Source organism: Pleurodeles waltl, chromosome 8, assembly GCF_031143425.1.
Source record: "Pleurodeles waltl isolate 20211129_DDA chromosome 8, aPleWal1.hap1.20221129, whole genome shotgun sequence".
NCBI classification, from domain to species: Eukaryota; Metazoa; Chordata; class Amphibia; order Caudata; family Salamandridae; genus Pleurodeles; species Pleurodeles waltl.
In genome coordinates this window covers 998,738,981-998,760,461 of record NC_090447.1, presented here as the reverse complement: position 1 = coordinate 998,760,461, position 21,481 = coordinate 998,738,981, and the positions used below count along the sequence as shown (strand labels likewise).

At 47.7% G+C, this 21,481-nt stretch overlaps 1 protein-coding gene across 1 annotated transcript in view; it reads left to right on the top strand.

Annotated features, from left to right (window-relative positions):
• Positions 1-21,481, top strand: part of UCHL3 (ubiquitin C-terminal hydrolase L3) — a 336,557-nt gene that overhangs the window by 47,363 nt on the left and 267,713 nt on the right. The gene's annotated exons all lie outside the window — the stretch shown is intronic.

Below are 21,481 nucleotides of genomic sequence, written 5' to 3'. Positions count from 1 at the left end.
GTTTACTCCCCTCTCGTTTTTCGGCAAACGTGAACGGCATTCCAGGTTTTGTAAGGCCACCCTCAAGCACGGAAGTGCAGTGCAAAAGAGCCTCGTCCAGATCGTTTACACACACCCTTACAACTCTCTGTTAACGGACGATTCCACAGAATCGTGCTGCTACCAAAACAGGCTCTCGAATTTTGATTGTTAACTAATTGTGTGCAAAGGATAAGAAAAATACGGCTCCTGCAAACAGCGTCTCACCAAACATGACGTTATTGGCAAAGGTACGTCTGTAGACAGGGGCGTAGGAGACACTAAATTTCTGGGGGGGACAAGGACAATCTTGAGGTGGGCCCCCTGCACAAAGTTTGCACCCAGAAGGGTTGCCGCGGTGGGGGGAGATGGGAGAGGCGGTCGCTTCCAGTGGTGTCCTGCCTGTGCGGCCTGCAATTCCCTGTCTGCTGGGCCCTTGGCTGCCTTTTAGGCAGCGACAGGCTCTGTGCTGCTGTCCGCCTGTGTGAAGTCCTAAGAGGCCTGTACTGCCTGCTGGGCGCAGTGCTTCCTGTTGATTCCTGTGCTGCATGCCATGCACTGTGCTGCCTGTTGGGAGCTTTCTAGTCAGGCTGTGTCAGTCTCTACCCCCCCCGCCTGCCTATGAAGGCCGGTAAGGCCTATGATTGCTGCTAGGTCCGTGTCTGCTGTCAAGTGGCAGTTTCTGTGCTGCCGCGTTCCTGTGAACTGCTGTGCTGTCTGACAGGGCCGGCCTTAGTGCTGGTGGCGCCCTGTGCAACATTGTTTGTTGGTGCCCCCCAGTGACCACCTCCGCCACGGATTCCCTCACTACCATCCATCACCACTCTCTCTCAGATGCATGTCATTAGTTTTATAGCACCACTCATACCGGGAAATATTCCTTACAAGGCAATCAACGCAATGCAATGCAATGCAATGCATTGACCACGCTGACATTACCACAAATATGGGTCTAGCACGCATGCCTTTACCACACATCTTTACTACACATATGCATGGTTACAGCATAGAGAGCGGTCTAGCTGTCCGGGTGGAACAGGAAGAAGCAGACGAGAGAGAGGTAAGTAGGGCTCTGGACGGGTTTAGAGTAGGAGGTTGGGGTCATTTTTAGGGCAGGGTAGGGTCGGGGTAGTTTTTAGGACAGGGTGGGGTAGGATTTAGGGTACAGGGTGGGGGTCATGTAGTATTTAGGACAGAGGGGGTAGGTTTTAGGGTTCATGATGGGGGCAGGGGCATCAAGGTAGTTTTTAGAACAGTTCAGGGTAGGTTTTAGGGTTCAGAGTGGGGGTCGGGGTAGTTTTTAGGACAGGGCAGGGTTACTTTTAGGGCTCAGGGCAGGGGGGTTTAGGGCTCAGGGCAGGGGCAGTTTTAAGTGCTTGGAGGGGTGGAGTATGGTATCAGGTGTAGGGAGAATTTACCACACATGTTCCTTTACCAAACATGCTTTTACAACGAAATTCGTTGTAAAGGCATGCGTAGTAAAGACCCGGTCATAGTTGAGACCGCGATGTTAAGGCATGCACGATATACGCATGTGTTGTTCCATCATTCATCCCTCATACCAGTGTAGGGTGTCAAAGCACTTTACATCACACAGACATTAGGCAGAGATCATCATATATGTGTGAATCATTGTATATGAAATGTTACATAAGACAGGACTACAAGGTGTAGGTGTCACAGGTCATCCATACTGGTAGCAGGTTTAGTTTCAGAGTGCTTTATCTGGAGAAGCACAAACTCAGAATTTAAAACATAACACCATGGTTGGGGGCTCTCTTTAATAATAAGAACTGATTTGCACTCAAATCAACTTGTTTTGCAACATTAAGTTAATCAAAAAGTGGGGGGAAATCATAACGCTCTAATCTATACCTTGATGTTTGCATGCAGCTCTTTGATGAGTTCATTGCTCACTGTTCTATATTCAGTTTTCATTTATAAATTGCAGGGGACAAAAAAGGAGCTCTCTGATGTAGGAAGCTGGCCTGGTGTGTGGTGAGTACCTATGGTATTATCACCTTATACCAGGTCCAGGTATCCCCTCATTAGTGAAGTGTAGGCAGTATCTAGAAGCTAGGCTCTCTAGAGGTAGCTGTGGATGATCAGCCAAGACTTATCTAGGACACATGCAAAGATCATGCAATACCACTGTAGTCACACAGCACTTACACACATGAAAGAAACACGTGTTATGAAAATAAAGGTTCCTTATTGCAGTAACACAAACACTAAAACACTAGATAGGCAATACTCCAATAGGATGTAAGTAACACACTATTATATGTACAGCAGCAATCACAAAATTGGCATAAAAAGCAATAGAAAACTGTGAAAGGCAATACTGAAGGCCTAGATGGGGACCAGACCATATACTAAGAAAGTGAAATGCGAAAGCCGGGTCCCCACCCAAGGAAGTGGAATTGGTAGAGGGGAGCTGGAGGAACTAGGAAACCCCAAAGGTAAGTACCAGAGTGCCCCCCAGCGACCAGGAGAAAAGAGGTAAGTTACTGTTTTTTCCCTGACCCACCAAAAGAACTTCAGAGAAGGATATTGCAAAACGCAGACAAGACTGCAAGAAACTAGAGGTGGATCCTGGAAGAGTAAGACCTGGAAAAGAAGGGCACCAAGTCCAGTTTACGTAGGATGGTCCGGTCTTGGCAGGAGCCACTACCCACCCATCTGTGGATGTAGGAGTTGGTCGACGGGGAGACGAGATGGTCAGCAATGCAGCACTGGAGCAGATGAAGAGTTCCTAGGTGATGCAGTCGACGTCCCATGCCAGATGAAGAATTGCAGTCAGTTTGTGGTGTGGGAAACCCACCAACAAGCCTTGGCAAAAGAAAATGTCGCAGTAGGAGAAAAGTGGAGCTGCCGGGGACCAGCAAGGTCCAGGGGGACTCAACCCATGGAGGGGAGTCCCAGGTGACCATCAGCAAGGCAGAGAGTCTGGAGGAGGAGAGGCAGCCCCCACAGAAGACCTACAGGCAAGGAGCCCAGGAGCTGCAGAGAGGCCCACAGCACACCTGAAGAGAGGTCCCACTTCACAGGCGAAGCACGTTGAGGGCTGTGCTTCACAGAGAAGAGTGCCGGGGGCTGAGGCTACATGGAGCCTGAAGATCCCTTGGAGGAGGTAACAACAAGCCTTGGTAGCTGCAAGAGACGCGGTGCATGGGGGTACTATCCTGCATGGGAAGGCAAGGACCTACCTATTCCAAAGTTGGGCAGCTGGTAGAGAGGACCAAGGAGACCACTCCAGACTAACACCCCTGATGCAGGATCCACGCAGCTCAGGAGGAGAGGAGATCCACGCAGCCGGTGTTGTTGCAGTTGGTGCCTGCAGAGGCAGGTAAGTGACTCCTTCACTCCAAGGAATTTTCCTTCTTTCTTCTCATGCAGACTGAAGACTTGCTGCCCTCAGAGGAAGCACAGCTGGGCAAATGTTGCAGTTGGTGGAAGGAGTCGCAGAAACAATGTTGCGTGGCGAAGTCGTTGCTGGAGCTGTAGATTGTAGGTTCCTGTGAAGTCCAGTTGCGGTTCCAGTGGCCAGAAGTCAAAGCAAACGTTGCTGAGGAGTCCTGCTGGAATCTTGCACGTCAAATCTGAGGACCCACCCAAGAGGGAAACCCTAAATAGCCCAGAAAGGGGGATTGGTCACCTAGCCGGGTGACCACCTAGGAGGGGGCTGTGATATCACCTCCCTGATCTGGCACTCAGATTCTCACAGAGGCCTCTGCCAACCTTGGATTCAAGATGGAAGAATCAAGTGGCCACCTGGAGGAGCTCTGGGCACCACCCCTGGGGTGGTGATGGACAGGGGAGTGGTTACGCCATTTCCATTGTCCAGTTTCACGCCAGAGTAGGGGCTGAGGTCCCTGAACTGGTATAGACTGGTTTATGCAAGGAGGGCACCAAATGTGCCCTTCAGAGCATACTAGTAGCTTAGCGAGCCTACCCCTCCCAAACCTTGTAACGGAGAGGGTGTTGCCTCCCTCTTCCAAAGGAAATCCTTTGTTCTGCCTTCTTGGGCATGAGCTGCTCAAGCAGCAGAAGGAGGGCAGAAATCTGTCTGAGGGGTGGCAGCAGCGGGGGCTGTCCGGAAAACCCCATAAAGCTGGTAGGAGCAATGCTGGGGATCCTCTAAGGAGCCCCCAAAGTGCATGGAATCATACAATCAATACTGACAATAGTATTGGGGTATGATTGTGACATGTTAGTTACCCAACATGCCCAGGTTTGGAGATACCATTATGTAGCTGGACATAGGTACTGACCTATGTCCAGTACAAGCGTAAAATGGCGTCCCCGCACTCGCGAGGTCCAGGAAAATGGAGCTGGAGTTCGTGGGGGCACCTCTGCTCCTGTAGAGGTGCCCTCACACACAGGTACTTGCACCCTGCCCTCTGGGCTAGGAGGGCCTACCATAGGGGAGACTTACAGTGACCTGGTGCAGTGACCTGAAGTGAAAGGGTGCAAGCACCTTTTCACGCAGGCTGCAATGGCAGGCCTGCAGACAGTTTACATGGGCTCCTATGGGTGGCATAATACATAATAAATGCTGCAGCCCATCGGGAACCCCTGATCCCCCAATGCCCTGGGTACCTGGGTAACATATACTAGGGACTTATAAGGGGCACCAGTATGCCAAGTGTGGGGTGTGTGTGGTCCAAGCAACCAAATTTAATGGGAGAGAGCACTGGGGTCCTGGTTAGCAGGATCCCAGTGAACACAGTCAAAACATACTGACAACAGGCAAAAAGTGGGGTAACCATGCCAAAAAGATGGTACTTTTCTGCATCTGACAAAAGCAGTAACCCACTGACCTATTCACATTAGGTACACTTTGTGATCTGCATGTAGACGGCCTTTGTAGCAGGCATAGTAACCCTGTATGTTATGATGAGTCAAAACTTCCACCGGACAAAACTTTAATCTTTCTCCAGAATGACCATTAATCACCGGAATTATCTTAAGATTTTTATTGTTGCCTGAAAACTGTTGGTGGCAAGGAACATCCAGCAGGTGCTTTTAAAGTCACAATATAATTGCAAACATAGCACCCCCATCCTACGTCAGCACCCAGTGCAGCAGCAACGGTTGCATCACCCTAGCTGCCTTACCTAGCCCTGTCCATCTGGTTCTTCCTGGGACCCATGCTGTGTGCTGGTCTCTCCACTGTCTATCCAGCAGTGTCAGGCTCTGTTCCACCACAGCCTGTGAAGTCCTGTGAAGCCTGTGAGATGCCACAGTGCTGGCTTCGCATCCACAGGCCATTGGCTGGAAATGAGATTTACAGACAGCCCTTGCCCTTCAGAGTGGGCTTTCACAAATACCAGGAAGGCTGAGGGAGAGACAGGGGACCGAACTGTTGGGGGGGGCATGATGTCAACTTAGGGGACAATAATTAGCACTGGGGCAGGCAAGCTAGAGACAGAGGAGAGAAGAGAGTGAGAGAGAGGTGACAGAAAGGGGGGCCCTAACAAACATTGTTGCATCAGCGCGCCAAAGCCTGCCCTGCTCATATCTCACAGTAACTCAACAATACTGTTTTTAGAAAGGGAGATACTCTGCAACACAGCACTGTATTTAAAAAGAAAGGGAGTTACTTAGCAATAGTTTATTTAACTACCCAAACCTCCTTACCTTCTTCAAATCTTGCTGCTGTCTTCAGGGTTCTTTCTTCAAGGGACAGGAAGGGTAGGGCTCAGGAGAGACGGGATGCAGATAGCAATCAACAAAGGACCTCTCTCGTCTTCCTTTGTTCTCAGAAGTGCAGACTGCAGGGGGCTGTGTGGCAAGGTGAGAAAGAATCCCTTGTGTGCTGCAGCACAACAAAAGGGCAGAGGGCGAGTGTCCTGGAGCCAGGTCACAGGTCGAGTGCAGGGCCAGTATATGTAGCGCTTTCATGCGCTAATGGCCCTGCGAATTACAGGAGAAGGGAAAATTCTTCTGTCCCCTCGTCCCCCCCACCCTTGTCCCCTGTGTCCCCCCCACACCAAAATCTGGGGGGGACATATCCCCCGCGTCCCCCACACTTCCTACGCCCATGTCTGTAGATAATGTGAAACATTCCCTTATACTTCGCCGTTTGTGCAGGGTGACCAGGCGTCCCTGATTTCGCCAGCTGTCCCGGCAGATTTCGGGAACTTTAGCTCGTGTCCCGGTTTTTAAAGAGGGTCGACCGAAAACGGTGGAGGGTGCCTTGTTAAGTTTTCCGAAGCAGGGATATCAGGCAGGTGTTATAAGAAAGCACATTTATTAGCAGGCATAATACTGGCTTTAAGAAATGCATTTTATGTATATTCTTAGTGCCACTTCTGTAATTCTATGCTGATGAGCGCTGTCATTATGTGCCCTCAGTTGAAGGAAAATATGTAGACCATCGATTTTTGTCAAATGTCCCGGTTTTTGGTTTTAACATTCTTTTTGGCCACCCTACGTTTTTAGCTACACGTGTGATTCAGTTGGCTTACATCCACATGATGTTCCCAGGAATTTCTGGCACCCATTCCATCCGCACAAATAACACTTCATCTTTTTCAGCCACCTTGGCCGGGCCACAGTACTAAGCCGCGCTAGACTGCCTGTAATGCCAAGCATTCTGGAAACGTAAAATGACTCTCATTCGGTTTCCCGTCAAGGTCTACACATATGGGAAGCGATAGTCTGTTGGCGATTGTAACTAGCCAGACAGTAGATTAAAATATGTTGCATAGTCCCACACCGATGATTACAATCTGCATCCGCTCTGCGATTTGGGAATAGACATCCAGGAACCAATCGGCCATGATTGCTTACTTCCCCAAATCGCAGACATCTTTTTTTCTAATCTCCTGTTTCCAGACCAAACCGAAATGTCCAAGGGCAGCTCCGTTATTAAAAGTGCTTATGTATTGCACCTAAGATAGCAAGTCACAAAGGTTACACATATCAACAGCTCTACCATATTCGGTTATAGTCTTGAAGGCCGACAAAGTGACAGTCTGTTGTGAAATAACCCCTTCTCCTTCAACCCCTCATGTCAAAGTTTGCAAATGGACCTGCCATCAACAAATTAATTATTACTTTCTTCATGAACCAAAAATCCAAGTAAGTACTAGCAACAGCTCCCTAGTCCAATATATCAAACCAAAGTAACTCAACAGGAATAGCTCCTCAATAAAGAGGCCTGTAAACCCTCCGTGGAATTCAGTGTCAGTGGTAGCCATAAAGGAGCACCGCAGAATAAGATGGGGATCATTTTGCAATTTTAGGCATGAATTAAGAGATAGACTGTGTGTGGTCAGTTTTACGTGTTGAGCTTTTAAGAAAGCATTATCTGCTGTTTCTTCTTGCTTCTCATTTTTAGGTCTAGGGCACAGGTGCTTTCCGACCTTTTGTAAGTATTCTGTGGGCTTTTAACCATGCCCATGTCTCGCCCATCACTTATGCTAGCTTGTGGACTTGCCTTTCAAAAATCCCTTGATGTCATTAGTAAATGCTTTGTTTTATCACCGCCTTGCAGACTGACCCTTTTACATGGATTATTGTACAATTGCTGATATACTTCAGCGTGGGTGATCTACTTTTTCCTTTCATCTCTCCCCTTTGTGCTCATGGCAGCCATGGCCCTCGCAGCACGAACAGCGCAGAAAGCATGCTAGTCACATTCTTCACACTGTTACCTAATTAGAGTCATTTCTTTTGGCTCTCCCCTAAGTATGTTCTCTCTCCAGAAAGAACATTAATCGCCCAAGTTATTTTGACATTTTTACGTTATGTGCACTTAGTGATTTGCCTAGTACACTTTCTTTGCAGCAGGCACATTAACCCTCTGCACTGCCTTATAATGAGTCCAAACTTCCACTAGACAAAAGTATGTTCTCTCTCCAGAAAGAACATTAACCCTGGTCAATACCTTATAATGAGCCCAAGCTTCCACTAGACAAAAGTATGTTCTCTCTCCAGAAAGAACATTAATCACCAGAGTTATTTTGCCATTTTTACATTATATGCACTGTGATCTGCTTAGTAAACATTCTTTGCTGCAGGCATATTAACCCTGTGCGCTAGCTTATGATGACTTCAAGTTTCCACTAGACAAAAGTACGTTCTTGCTCCAGAACGAACATATATCACTAGAATTATTTGGAAATGTTTATATTATATGCACTTTGTGATTTACCTAGTACACATTCTTTACAACAAGCATATTAACCCTCTGCGCTACCTTATTATGAGTCCAAACTTCCACTAGACAAAAGTATGTTCTTTCTCCAGAAACATTTGTCACCAGAGTTGTTTTGACATTTTTGCATTATATAAACTTTGTAATATGCCTAGTACACGTTCTTTGCAGCAGGTACATTAACCCCCTACGTTATCTTATAATGAGCCCACGCTTCCACTAGACCAAAGTACTTTCTCTCCAGAAAGAACATTAATCACCAGAGATATTTTAACATTTTTACATTGCATGCACTCTGATCTGCTTAGTACATGTTCTTCGCAGCAGGCATACCAACCCTCTGTACTACCTTATTATGATTCTAGACAAAACTACATTCTCTCTCCAGAAAGATCGTTATTCACCAGAGTTATTTTGACATTTTTACTTAACATGCACTCTGTGATCTGCCTAGTACACATTCTTTGCAGCAGGCATTTTAACCCCCTACTCTACCTTATCATTAGTCCAAGCTTTCTACTAGACAAAAGTATGTTCTCTATCCAGAAAGAACATTAACCCTTTGTGATACCTTATAATGAGTTCAAGCTTCCACTGAAGAAAACCATGTTAAAACTATGTTCTCTCTCCAGAAACAACATTAATCACAAGAGTTAATTTTACATTTTTACATTATATGCAGTCCGATTTGCCTAGTACCCATTCTTAGCGGGAGGTGTATTAACCCTCAGCGCTACATTATAATGACCCCAAGCTTCCACTAGACAAAAATACATTATCTCTCCAGAAAGAACATAAATCTCCAGAGTTATTTTGACATTTTTACATTACATGCACTTTGTGATTTGCCTAGTACACGTTCTTTGCAGCAGGCACATTCACCCTCTGTGCTTCCTAATCATGAGTCCAAGCTTTCTTTAGACAAAAGTATGTTCTCTCTCCAGAAAGAGCATAAATCACCAGAGTTATTTTGCCATTTTTACATTACATGCACTTTTTAATTTGACTAGTACACGTTCTTTGCAGCAGGTACATTAAGCCTCTGCGCTACCTTATAATGAGTCCAAACTTCCACTGGACAAAAGTAGTTCTTTCTCCAGAAAGACTAATAATCGCCAGAGTTATTTTGACATTTTTACATTAGATGCACTCTAAACAGAAAAATGTCACAAATGGAGAAAAAAAATAGCTGTAACTGTGAGCTGAAGGGGCCAGGTGTGGCTGAACATGGAAAAAATAGGCACAATATGGCTTTAAATTTACATTACCTCAGTATTTAGTGGTTTAACATTTACATGCAACAGCTGTGTTACTGCATAGCGCTTTAAAACTATTTTCTGCTTTGAAGATGTTTGTGTTTTTTGGGCCCCCATGAAGGGGTTATTTGTTTGAGCTTTATTACAACTTTACTGAACTCCTTAATGAATACCTTTGAAATGTGTGCACTGGCCACTTCCAAATCCTGTACAGGCAGCCAACCCCAGCTAATGAGCTGTAGCTGCAGTCCGTGATGAAAACAGTCAGGTAATGTGCTGAAATGCTGGTTTTGCCCTGTTTTTACTGTGATACACTACTACTCAAGAGTGCATTCCCACTGTAATAACATAAAGCTGGAAGCCAGCCCTTGGAGTAGTATTTGTAGAGGTGTTCAGCCCCCCTAGTTCAAAACATGATTCAGTCATTTAGTTTGTTTCTGCTTTTCATTCTGGGACCCGTAGTTTTATTTTTATAACATGATACAAGCTGGAAACCAGCCCTTTGACTAGTATTCATAGAGTTGTTCAGCTCCCTAGTTCAAAACATGATTTGCTAATTTAGTTTATGTTTCTACTTTTCATGCTGGGACCTGTAGTTTTATTTCTATAACATGATACAAGCTGGAAACCAGCCCTGGGAGTAGTAGTCGTAGAGTTGTCCAGCCCCCCAGTTCAATGCTTGATTCGCTCATTTAGTTTGTTTCTGCTTTGCTTTTTGGGACTTGTAGATGTATTTTTATAACATGATACAAGCTGTGAAAACAAAGCAGAAACCTGACTAGATGAACTACACACTATTGAGTCTGAAAATTGAGCTCTGTGTGTGCATGTATTTATAAAACTAACTTCAAGGAGAGCTTACAGTTGATTATGCTGTACAATGGTCATTATTTTATAACTAATATTTCAGTTCAAGACTGATAGAGGCACATTAGTATGATGTGAGATGGGGCCCCTCAAGCGTATGAAAAATCCTTGCTGTTTCATTAGACTCCCCAGACTGCAGTAAAGGGATAGTGATCAGTAAGCACACATTCTTGGAGTACAATTATTTATTTTTTGCCCTGCGGGCAACGTCGCCTGTACCAACAGCCAAGTAAATATGTTTTGCACCTGGGAGTAGTTTGTGTTTTAAGGGCCTTGTTTAAAAAAATATTCCAATAGGCCTAGTAGACCTTTAGTTATATACAGGGACACTGGAATGATTTGGCAGAAAGGACCGATATATGCAGCAGGGTTGACCAATTAATGTGGCAGAAAAAGTCCAGTTATGCATTTACAATGCCAATACCTCCAACTCAAGTAAATTTGAGACCTATTGCAATGCAAATGCTTGTTTACCAGTGACAGCATTTTATCAATGAGTGTCCCCAATAATTTAGTATGAATATGTTGATTATGACTTGATTGTGATTTCCACTTGAGGGCTGCAAAAACAAATATCATTGTTTGGGTCCTGACCATATTTTTGGGGGCAACCCTTGCTTTCATAAGTCCCCTTCTTTGCCATCATGCGCCAATCCATGTCACGTTTCCATTCTCCCATTTGCCATTCTTGTGACACCCCTCACAGCCTTGCTGTGTTGCGTTCGGCCACAGCCAGTCCTAGGGTCATCCAAATTTTCTCAATTCTCTTTAGGTCCGTTGCATCCCATATATTCTGCAGACACCATTTCGCCAAGGCCTCCATATCACTCCCACATACTTCACCCATGCAAGCTACCTCCGATTCCCAGTACTGCTGCATTGCCGGGCAATCCAAAATTATTTGCAGGGAGGACCCATCCTGGCCGCTTTGTCAGACAAATATAAGTTTACTATCCTGGAATGTTAATGGACTAAGAGACAAAATTAAAAGAGGAGTAGTTATGCAATACATAAAGAGACTTTCCCCAGATGTCATTCACCTACAGGAAACGCTATTCTGCCCATTTTCATCTTGATGGTGCATGTAAAATAGGACCTATGAAGTATTTTGAGTTGCATCAGGTGGAACCCAGATTTAGTTACCACTTCCCTCTGGAATGCTAGGGCTTCACGCCATTCATCGTATTCCAAACCCCAAAAGTCACTCTCCCAGTGTGTCCTTAATTGTTTCAGAGTATCTGGTGAGTTATTGATTAATTTCTGATATGTAAGGGATGTCTTTTTCTGGTGCATATGTTTCTCCAATAACCTGTTCTCTAGGGGTGAGGATTCAGGAAGTTCACCCCCGCTTAGTGAGTGCTGTCTGAAGTGTATGTCACACCTGGGTAGCGGTAGCATTTGATCGGTAGAAGGTGAAATTCCCGTTGCATGTCAACAAGAGGAAACACTTGCCCTTGCGACCAGAGATCCCCCCACCCTGGAAGGGCCAATAGGATCCCACTTAGCGAACCCAAGTTGTGTCCCCAGTACGCCCAGTTTCTCAGTATCCCAGTGGGGAGTAGCCTGTGTTATTCCCCCACCCCACCCCCTCCCTAGTGCATGGAGCGCTGTGTGTTGGAGGCAGACCATCACTGCCGTTGGGCCCCGAGTGTTGTGCCTTGGGTTAGCATAGAGGGCTCTTAGATATCCTTCTGAGTGCATTATTTGCCTGTCCATACAATATGCTGGCTCATCAGGAGGAGAGTGTACCCATTGATTAATGGTCATGAGCAGTGCTGCCCAACAATATTTTCGAATGTCGGCCAAGGATATCTTCCTGTCGTACCACCCCGTGGTTAGTTCAGCAAAGGCTTTTCTTGCTGGCCCACTATCCCAAAGCAAGGTTCTGACTTAGTTTTCTTTAGTTAGCTTTGATATAGGTCGCTGGAACAGAGTAAGGCGTGTTGTGCAAGGCATAAAGAAAGCGAGGCAGGGCCATCATTTTGAAGAACAAAACCCTGCCCAGCATTAACAGCGGCAAGGATCTCCAATGTTGCACGTCACTTTTCAATCATGTCTGCAAGGGAGCTAAGTTGCGATAGTAAAATTGGGGAGGGATCGTTGGTGATGTGGATTCCCAGATACAGGAAACCATCTCTGCCTATTTGTGCTGCATATCCCTGAGGCAAAAGTGGCTTCTGCCCATTAAGGATATAGATAATGGATTTCGTCCAGTTTATGGTAAAGCCAGAGTATTGTCCTAACTGGGTCAAGTGTGGTGGGTAGATCAGCTGTATAGAGCAAAATATCTTAAGCATAGCGTGATATTCTGTCCTCCCAATTCTCAGTCCATCGCAGACCATGAATCAGCAGATTCATTGTGATCCATACCACAAGGGGTTCGAATAAAAGAGTAGGGAGGAAAACGGGCATCCTTGCCTGGTGCCACATTGGAGGCTCAACACTCCGGCCGTCTCAGCATTAACCACCACTTGTACCAGAGGAGAGTCATAGAGGAGCCCTATCCATTCTATATATCTAGGTCCAAAACCGAGTGTAATCAGCACTTCAAACAAGTAGGGCCGTTCTACCGTATCGAAAACCATATGGGTATTACGGGAGAAGACGTCATGGGACCGCAAGTAGAATGTGAAGAGCTGTGCGTATGGCTTAGGGCGCACCATGCATCAATGAGGTTTAGAGCATCAAATAAGGCAGCGAGTGGCCGACAGGAAGAACTCACCAGGAGTGTCTGTCAGTAGTGTCACAAAGTGCTACATTAAAGTCCCCACCTAGTAGTAATTACCCATCTGGAACAGTAATCAGTAATGTACTTATGTCAGGGAGTGTGGTTTCATGGAGTCGGGTGGGACCTATATGGAAAGTATGATAACAGTTACCCCTTCCCAGGTTCCAATGAGTGCCGTGTATTGTCCACGTTGATCAGACCATGTGCATTGGACTGTAAGGGGGAACAACTTTTCCATCAGGATTCCCACTCCCTTGGACGTGGAGGTATAGTCCATAAGGACAACCATTTTATATCCCCACTAGTCCAACGCCCGACATGTGTTGCCCATGAGGTGCGTTTCCTGTAGGTGAATGACATCTGGGGAATGTCTCTTTATGCGTTGCATAACTACTCCTCTTATAATTTTGTCTCTTAGTCCATTAACATTCCAGGATAGTAAACTTATATTTGCTCTTACGAGGAATACCAAAGCTGAACTGCATGAAGAACCAGGAGGAAATCCGGCCACACACGACGACGGATCCAAAGGCCACCGTGCATCAACCGGAGGAGGAGCAGAGGCGCGGCCGAGGACCGCACGCACACTCTCGGACCTGAGGCCGGGGAGTCGGGCTCGCAAGACAGGTGAGGGCCTGGCAGAGGGAAGCGGCCTTGGAGGCCTCCCCGGCTGAGCCTCCGATAAACAGAGAGGGCGCGGACTGCGGAGTGAGGAAATCCGGCTGCACGCGACGACGGACCCAAAGGCCTCCGTGCATCCACCGGAGGAGGAGTAGAGGTGCGGCCGAAGACCGCGCGAACACTCTCTGATCCGAGGTGGTGGAGCCAGGCTCGCGGCCCGTAAAACAGGTGAGGGCCCGGCAGCGGGAAGCGGCCTCAGAGGCCTCCCCGGCTGCTGGGCCTCTGATAAATATAGCGGGCGCGGACTGCGGTGACGTACCGGCGGGCTTCTTGATACCAGTCCCTTAGGGCCAAAGAACACCCCCCCACTCCATTGGGCACGTGCGACCCCAAACGGCAAGTACGCCGTTCTGACATGCCATTTAACTGCCATAGCTCCTAACGGGGAACCCTGCCCACAGTAACCAATAGGAATATCAGCCAATTCGAGCCACGGACCAGGGTGATCCTACAGCACCCACAGAGCGGCATATCAGCTGCCCAACGCTTGGAAACACCTTACTCCTCACAAAGTGATGCTCCGTGCCCCTCCGGCGACATAGATCGGGTCGCGGGCCCCTTGGAGTGCTCCAAGCCCCACATAATTTTCTGGAAAACACAACAGCTGCTCCTCAACATCGCACTCCCCGTAGTAGAACTGCTCTGCGCACAGTAACTGTCCTCAACCGGCCACGCTCTACAATTACAGCCTGCTACAAAATAAAGCAAAACTACCCAACCAAACAAGTATCGCTCAGCTGCATCAGGTCAACATCGCTGGTGCCAGACCTGGCTACTGCACACGTCGTGCTCTTATATACAAGGGACAAGGGAATTAATTACTATTTGTCCAAAACTGCAACTCATCGTCCGAAAACAGCATTATTTGCCTTGTGCTCAAGCTCCTGTAAACTGAGACACTGCCCTCACTCTTGCTAAACTAACAGCTCGCATATTTATATTAACCACATATTATAACCTCTGATCGCTGCCCCCAGAGCGCAACTGAGCCAGATACTACTGGTGATGGAAACCTAAACTTTAGCGCGTGCAGAAGCAGTGGAAAGAGCACAGCAGAGCGGGAGCGGGAGGGGGGCTGCTCCTTGAGGCCTCACATCTAAAAGCAATTGGGAAACCATAACCAGGGGATACCGTCGGACTTGCTGTTTGCTGCTGGTTTGCTTTTGGACTCTCCTCTGCTTCGCGGGTCCCGCTGCGGCGTGAGAGCCGCTTGTGCAAAACCTACGGACAGATTCAGTGAGGGACCGGGCGAGTGCAGGGGCTGCGAGCGTCGGGACAGGACTACGTCTCCCAGCAGTCCTGTTAACCCGCGCCTCCTGTCACCTGGCCGCTCTCCCTGCAAGCCCCGCCCCACTCACAGCCTGAAAAACCACTTCTGAGCTCCACTCCCCTGGGATACCGTCGGACTTGCTGTTTGCTGCTGGTTTGCCTTTGGACTCTCCTCTACTTCTTGCGGAACCCGCTTCGCGGGTCCCGCTGCGGCGTGAGATCCGCTTGTGCAAAACCTACGGACAGTTTCAGTGAGGGACTGGGCGAGTGCAGGGCTGCGAGTGTCGGGACAGGACTACGTCTCCCAGCAGTCCTGTTAACCCGCGCCTCCTGTCACCTGGCCGCTCTCTCCACTCATAGCTTAACTTTTCTCTTATAAATTCAAACAGCTACTTCCGCGTCGCGGGATAAGCCCGGGACAAGGGCGGGACCGTCTGTGGCCGTCAGGGCACGCAGGAGGCTGGGCTGGGCCCACTCTCTTTCTCCTGCATTCCTTGATCCTACTTGGTATGCGAAAAAGGTTCTGGGCATGCCATCATCAGCCCTAGGTGGAACAGCAGCGAAGGAGGGGGGAGCCAACACTGGGACTCTGGACAATTACTTTAAATCAGTAAAGGGTGATGGGGGAATCGAAACCTCTCTGGAGATGCGTAGGACAGAGCGTCGTCGCTCGATTGAACACATGAAAAATAGGCCCCTCAGTGACATAACTCCCTATCCTATCTCCCAAGAGGAAGGTTCCCCCAATGGCAGCCCGGATCTTTCATCCCAAGAAGACGTTCCCCTATTACTCCGGGATAGTTCTCCCATTTCTGGCCCACCTTCCAAACAAACTACGGCCTCCACTCTACTATTAGTTGCCAGTAGTTCGGCAGTTGACTTATTCACCCAAACACACACCAGAGCCAAAATCAAGATTAATAAGTCAAAGCAAACTGTGGTGGCAGAGGTGTATGACCTACCACCAAATAAACGCAGAAGGAAGATGAGGGGTGGTCAGGGGAAGAAAAAGATCCCCCACTCTGATTTTGGAAAGTCACTCAAGTCCGTACCTATGTTGGACAGGCCTTTAGTTAATGTGCAGAAGGCTACTCCCCCTAAGGGTACTAATATTATTACCACTGCTTCCATTAGCGACAAAGGGAAGAGCCCACTTAACACATTACTTCCCGGTAGCTCTTTGGGGAGCATTGAATCCTTAATTAGATCACTCTTGTTGCCCATTAGCGAGAGCTTGCAGAAAATAGAATTCAGGCTGACCACTCTGGAGGCAACTTTAAGCACCCTGAAATTTTTGGACAACAAACAGAGTAGAACCATTGAGTCCAAACTACCAATAGGAACCTTCCCCAACATACAAAACCCACCGATCCACACGGGGCCTCCCTTGGGTACCACTGCCGCCCCTCTTTTACAGCCACCTATGGCTATCCCAGTTCCAATTTTACCTACTAATTCTAACATCCTACCATCAGAAACAGATGGCCCAGCACTCCAACGTATACTCCCTGGTAAGCCTGCCCCTAGACCACGAGGACCCGACTTACCACCAGAGGCTAATAGCCTCATGGTGGTGTTGGCTGGTGTTCCCTCTCTAGAATTGGGTGAAAATGAGAACTATCACTCACTCAAGAGGAAAACCATTAAATGGTTGAATTGGAACAGACCTCTTCCAGCTCACCTCAATAATGAGATCATTATGGTAAGAAGGGTACCATGGTTGGGGAAGTCGGGGAAATCAATAGCAGGGGACTGTATCATTGTGTCTTTTCGAGACCCTGGAACAGTACTATACATTTGTGCTGGGTCAAATAGATCACTGGATTCTACCATACAGACTTTGCCAGTTTCTTTCTTTTTCCCTCCCATTCGCTTGCACCATGACTTGTCACAAGGTAACTGGACAAGGGTGGAACGAAGATCTAGACATAGGGGATATGCTCCACGTCCAGTTTACCGACCTTCGGAGACTCCCTTTTTGGACCACAATCGTTTTAACTGTCTGAATGGTCTGGATGGTGTGGATTGACTGCCCCCAAACCCGAACTCAAATCCTGTGACCTCGGATAATGGTCCCAGTAAACTGCCTGATCCGGCTGAACCCACTTCTGAAAATGACCCTGTTAGAGTAATTGGTGTAGTTTCTGGCTTTGGTACTGGCTCTCCCCCCCACTCCACCCCTGCAATCTGTTCTGTGGCTTCTCCAGCGCACATGAGACTAATTTGGTGGAATGTGGCTGGTTTAGCCAGCAAACTGGGCACCCAAGATTGGATAACTTACATTGAGTCCGGGGATGTTTGCATGTTCCAAGAGACTTGGGCAAGGGAAGATTACAACCATCAAGGTTACGAGTCATTTTCCATCTCGGCTAGGTGGGAGGGTAAGGGCCGCCCCTCTGGTGGACTCACAACTTGGGTGGCTTCCCACCTAGGATGTCAGGCTTCACGCCTACCGGTGCCATCAGATGATATCCTAGTGGTTTTATTAGCCTGGCCGAACCTAGCGAAACTTGCCCTGATAAATATTTACTCCAGGCCAGTGGGAGCTTCGCGTGAATCCCCCACTATAGAGGAGCTCTCAGTATATTTAGCGGAAATGCCAAGAGATATCCCTTATATAGTGGGAGGGGATTTAAATTCCCATTTCGAGCCGTTGGTCGGTCTCGTAGAGGGATTTCCCATGGAAGAAGAGTTCAGGTGGTCAGTACCCTCTGTTGTAGCACCTTCCCCAAAGGCATGGACGCCTGTGGCTTTGCAGATTACTGCTCTCACCCTAAAGCATGGAATTAGAGCCTGCAATGGACGTATTAAGTCTGATGTACCAAGCAAAACCACGTACAACAGAGTGGGAAGAGAGTCCCGCTTGGACTATGCTCTTGTACAGATAGTGAACTGGTCTTCTATCCTGGACTTTAGGGTGGTGGAGAGACTTGATAGTGACCATAACGCCCTTGAACTCGATCTTAGCCATCCTGGGCCAAAGGCCTCCATAACAACCATGGGGGAGTCCAAACCTGAACTACTATTAGGCAATAACAGGAGAAGAATCAGGTGGGATAAACTAGCTACGAGCCAAGTGAAACTTTCGAAGCTCTACGCAGGTTTAATCCCCATTTTGGAAAAAGTGGGAGAGCTAGCCAACGATGTGGGCAATATATTCCACCATGAGAAATTATATCAGGCTCATGAGGACCTTATAAAGGGAGCGGCCTCTGAGCTTTTTACCAGGGTCCAGAACCAGAAGAGGATCCAACAACATAACTCCTTATGGTACAATGCAGTCTGTAGGAAGGCAAAGGGAGAACTCCTCAGATGCATCAAGGAGGGAACAGATAGAGAGAAGCTGCGAGAAAGTAGACGGGCTTATAAAAAACTGGTCATCCATGCTAAAACCGAATGGGAGGAGAACCAGTGGGAGGAGCTTACCACTTCCCTCGCAACAAGAGACCACCGAATGTTTTGGAGAGTAGTAAACGGGGGGTCGGGGAACCTCCATTCGGCAGATTGATTTCGGTACTGGACTAGTAGAGTATGGCGGGGATTTGATAACAGTGGGGGAGGTGAAGGTAGCACTAATGGGACTTAAAGCTGGAAAGGCGCCAGGATTGGACGGCCTGCCCGGGGACCTGTTCAAGCAGGAGCCCGGTGTTTGGGCCCCCTATCTGGCTGCAGTGTTTAATGGAGTTTTGTGTGGCATGGAAATTCCGAGTACTTGGCTGGGGGCAGAGGTGGTTGCTATATTTAAAAAGGGCTCGCCCCTGCTCCCAGCCAACTACAGACCAATCAGTCTAATTGACGTGTCACAGAAGCTGTTTGGCAGGATACTGCTGAATCGGCTCCAGGACTGGGTGGAAGAAACGGGTGCCCTCAGTCCGTATCAGGCGGGATTTAGAAAGGGAGTTTCTACAGTGGACCAGGTTTTTCGTCTGAACGTTATCTATTGGAGGGCAGCAATATTGGAAGGGAGTAGTTTATACACTATATTTGTGGACCTGAGGGCTGCGTTCGACCTCGTGCCCAGAGGGAAACTCTGGAGTGTTCTGGCTGAGATGGGGGTCCCCCCAGACATCCTGATAATTTTAAAGAGATTGCACCATAATAACTATGCCCGGGTCAGGTGCGGGAAATACGTGGAATTAACGGACAGATTCCCTGTTGACAGGGGGGTTTGACAGGGCTGTGTATTGGCACCGACCCTGTTCTGCCTCTTTGTCAACGGGGTAATCGCCCATCTCAATGGAACTGAATACACTGATGCCCCAAAATTGAATGGCAGCAGGGTGCCTGCAATCACTTTGCAGATGACACCCTGCTGCTGTCCAAAACCCCCATGGGGATACAGAGGATCCTTGATTCTTTTGTGGCTTTTTGCACAGATAGGGGGTTAGAAATCAATGTTAACAAAACCAAGTTTATGGTTATGAACCCAACCCCAAGATCACGCCCGAACCCCTTACTGGGAGCTTCACGTTTAGAGAGAGTCTCCACCTTTGAATATCTAGGTGTAACGTTGAATGAAACCATGTCCTGGGGAACTCACCAGACTAGGGTTAATCTTAAATTAGTGCAGACCACTGGCGGCATTGCTCGGTTGATGAGAAGCTCCACATATCGACCGCTGGGGCCGCTTATCCAGATATACAAGGCACAGGCTAGAGGAGCTCTGATGTACGGGGCGGAACTGTGGGGTCACACAGCTTCCTGCAGTTTGTCTATAACTGAGAACAACTTCATTAGACAGATAGTAGCACTCCCGTCCAGTACTCCGCTCCTCCCCCTGAGGATGGATCTGGGTCTGAGTCCAATAGCAGATGAATTAGGTCTCAGACCCATAGTCTTCTGGCGAAGGCTATGGAGCACCGAAGAACTCTCTTCTTATAGGGCGGAACTGAGGGAGTTTCTAACCCACCCTAAAGCTCTACAGATCCCGTGGATAAAATATATAAAAAAGTCCTGTATGGGATTGGGCCTCCCTGACCTGTGGTCGGACCCAGCTAACGCCTCACTAGGGATCCCACGAAGAGCTTTGGTCAGTGCTTACCACGAGCAGAAACTAGCTATGGCCCTAGACTGCAAGAACGAGGGGTCATTAACATCTGTATTCGCGCAAAGCAAGGACTCATACCGCCTGGAGAGGGTTCTGGATGCTATGTCTCCTGTGCTGGCCAGGAAGCTATTTCTCCAATGGAGATATGGCACATTGCCTCTGCGATCTTACACCTGCTCCTGGTCAACACTGCCATCTACCAAGCTATGTCCGACATGTGTGGGAGCAGAGGAAAGCGATCTGCATGTGGTCTTGTTTTGTCCAACTTACAAGGCCGCCAGGAAATATTGGCTCCTACCACTTATTAGAAACCTTGGTTTTAGGGAGTACCTCCCGGTGTACAGAATTTTAAAAACTGATGTTTCAGGTCCAATTGTGTTTGCACTAGCCAAATTCTTTACCAATGTCTGGCATATTCGTACCCGTATTTTAAAGTTGCAGGCTCCTATCTAATTTTAAGTTTTTATTTTAATTGTATGGTCTCTTATCTGATGTGTTTCCTGTTTACTTTTCCTTGATGGTTTTACATGTTCATATGTGTGTTTTTTGTGTACATCTTTTATGGCCAAATTGGCCGAAATAAAGATTAAAGGTATATATTTGCTCTATCTGAGTGCTCATATGTAGGGCTATTTAGCAAGTGGGTCAAGTATGTCCCTTATAGTGAGGTAGTTTGGGAGTCTGGTTGAATGCTTGGACTTAAACACCATGTGTCCCTTTTAACATTAGTGTGGTATATGCAGCTTGCCATAGCCAAAACATTAACAAAAAACAAACATTGTCCCTTAACAAACAAACAAACCCCCACCAACCCTGCCTCCCTGCACCATGGAGTTTGAACCTCCCACCTCCTCAACTTTGGAGATTGCCTGTCACCTCAAACTAACATTTAACCTATAGGTGACTGTGGCAACCGCCTAGGGGACTCCCACCCACCCACCACCATAAAGGACATTTGTTACCAAGTTCTGTCGACAGTCGTAGACCCCATAACCCAGAGCACCACTCAACTGGGCCTTGGGCCCAGTAGGCAAGCTGCAGTTTCGGATCAGTGTCAATTTTAAAGATTACAGTTCACCAAGTCATTGGTCTCACTCCGTTGTCTTGAATCAGTCTTTATGCGAATCTTAATGCGAAGTTTGGTGCTCCTGGTTTTGCAGCATGGACTGCTGCTGGTGTGGATTGTCAATTCTCTGCTGGCACTCTGGGGTGTGATCGCCACTCGGTGTCTTTGGGATCGGTCTCGGAGATTTGACCCCCCAACCTGACTCCAGCTGGGCAACCAGTCCCAGGTTGTGTCTGGACTCATTAAGACGTGAAACTTTCCCTTTGCCACCACTCGCAATTGTGTCGGATATATCCTGGAGTATTTGATCTCCCGTTTCCTGAGGGCTTTTTTGACATCAAGTAAGCTTCTGCAACTGTGACACAGTTTACAAACGTTATCA